Here is a 2,161-nt window from a genome sequence, read left to right on the forward strand (position 1 = left end):
CTGCAAGCAGTCCTGGATAAGTTCTAACAAGCATTTGAGTTGCTGAAATTCCAAAAGGCTAGAGCTGATATTCTTCATGTTGAGATGAAAAATAAGTTGATTTGAGATGATACCAACAAATCACAAGATTTCTCAACTTTCAATCAAAGTAAAGCTCAGGTGTAAAATTAAGTTATTCAAGTCCTTATTTTTGCCATTTAGTAGTCTGACTCCATTTTTTATTCCTTTTCTTCCAAATTACTAGGACAACCATTCACTAATCTGATGCTTTTATTCTATTACAGTCTCTTATCTAAATTCTCACTGACTCCTTGTTATTTTCTCTTAATAACTTCTGTTTCCATAGCTATGTTTTGCACAGCCTAGGACACTCCCACGTCTCCTCCCAAGAATGGGTCTCAGCATAATACTTATGAGCATAATTTTTATGTCATCAAACCTCCTCATGACCCAAACCATGGCACTAAATATATATATATTTATCCTATATATCCTAAATATATATCTATCCTAAATGTGTGTGTGTGTATATACATATATATATATATAGATAGATATATATATATATATGTATATATATTTGGTCCTAAAAGTTATAACCAGGGATGGCATCCTTAAACCCTTCTGTGAAAGTATATTGGAGTTCATACATATTCAGTGTGGCTTTTCATGTGTCCCTGATGTAAGAGGCCATATAGTCTTCTTCCTCTGGTGTTATTTATCTAAGGACAGGAGTAGGGCAGTAGATGAGAACTGTATCTCATGGGTGTTATTCCTAAAAAAGTAAATTAGGTATCAGGAAGCTCCTAAGTTTATTGAATTTTATATCTATGGGCAAACAAACAAGTATCTGGATCTCAATCCCCTGGGTACAATTGCCAGGTTCCTTGAATATTCATAGTCCATCAATGATCTACAAATGTCATAACATACTGCAAACCTGAAATACTATAATAGGGATGAATTTTTCTACTTGCATGCTTAGATCCAAATAAATATTGCACTGTAGAAATTATACCAATGAATCACAAAATTTTCTCAACTTTCAGTCAAGGCAAGCTCAGGTAAAAGGTGAAAATCTTACAAGAATCACATCACATACATAACTCATGAAGAAGACTCCATAATGATATTCATATTGTCTGAAAGAATGAATCTAAATTCCTTAGAAACTAGTCTTCGCTAGAACCAAGGTCTATTTGAACTTTCTCAGTTGCCAAAGGCAAATTTCATTCGTGTAATATTGTATATCCTGCCAACCAGATTTATTTCAATACAGTAAAATCACAGGAAAAAATGAGATATAATTTCTAAAAATTATGACAATGAACCACTAAAATCAGGTTAACATAAAATAAGGAATTGCTCAATTGGAAGGAGACAGAGATGGATGAAAATAAGTTCCCCGCCCACAAATAGAATTTCTATTTTAATGGAGTTAAGAATATATGAATCTAGGTAATATGACATCATAGAGATGATACCAATAATCAAAAAATTTCTCATCTTTCAGTCAAAGCAAAGCTTAAGTATAAAATTAAGTTCTTCTCATGGTGATCTTATCATCTATGTGGATCACACATGGAGAAGAATTAGTCACAATACTATCCACGTTCCTAGAGAGACTATGTGCATATTTTAAGGTTTACTTATCCTTCAACTCCTCCTGGGCACTTTGTTTTCAATTTTTGCTATTAGATATGGCACCATGATAAGCATTCATGTATACATATTTTGGGTCAATCATGCATGAATTTTTGTTAACCATACACCTGAGAGTGTGTTGCCTCCACTCAACTTTAGTGAATACTAAGAGAATTCTAAACAACACATCATAGACTTTTAAATTTTATACAGATGATCCTTGATTTATGAAGGAGTTACCTCCTAATAAACCCACTGTAAGTTAAAAACACTGTAAATAAAAAATGCTTTTAGTACACCTAATGTACTGAACATCATAGCTTTGCCTAGCCTACCTTAAATGTGCTCAGAACACTTACATTAGCCTACAGTGGGTCAAAATGATGGCAGCACAGTACACGATGAAGTATTGGTTTGTTTACCTTCATAACTGCATGACTGCTAGGAGCTATGGCTCAACTGCTGCTGCCTAGCCTCACTAGAGTATCATACTGCCAGTGGCTAGCCCGGGAAACGA

General features: G+C 34.1%; 1 pseudogene; it reads right to left on the reverse strand.

The window, feature by feature from the left end:
• Window positions 1–393: 393 nt before the first annotated feature.
• On the reverse strand, window positions 394–452 carry LOC129014859 (small nucleolar RNA SNORD115; annotated as a pseudogene).
• Window positions 453–2,161: the final 1,709 nt, after the last annotated feature.

Source organism: Pongo pygmaeus, chromosome 16 (assembly GCF_028885625.2).
Source record: "Pongo pygmaeus isolate AG05252 chromosome 16, NHGRI_mPonPyg2-v2.0_pri, whole genome shotgun sequence".
NCBI lineage: Eukaryota > Metazoa > Chordata > Mammalia > Primates > Hominidae > Pongo > Pongo pygmaeus.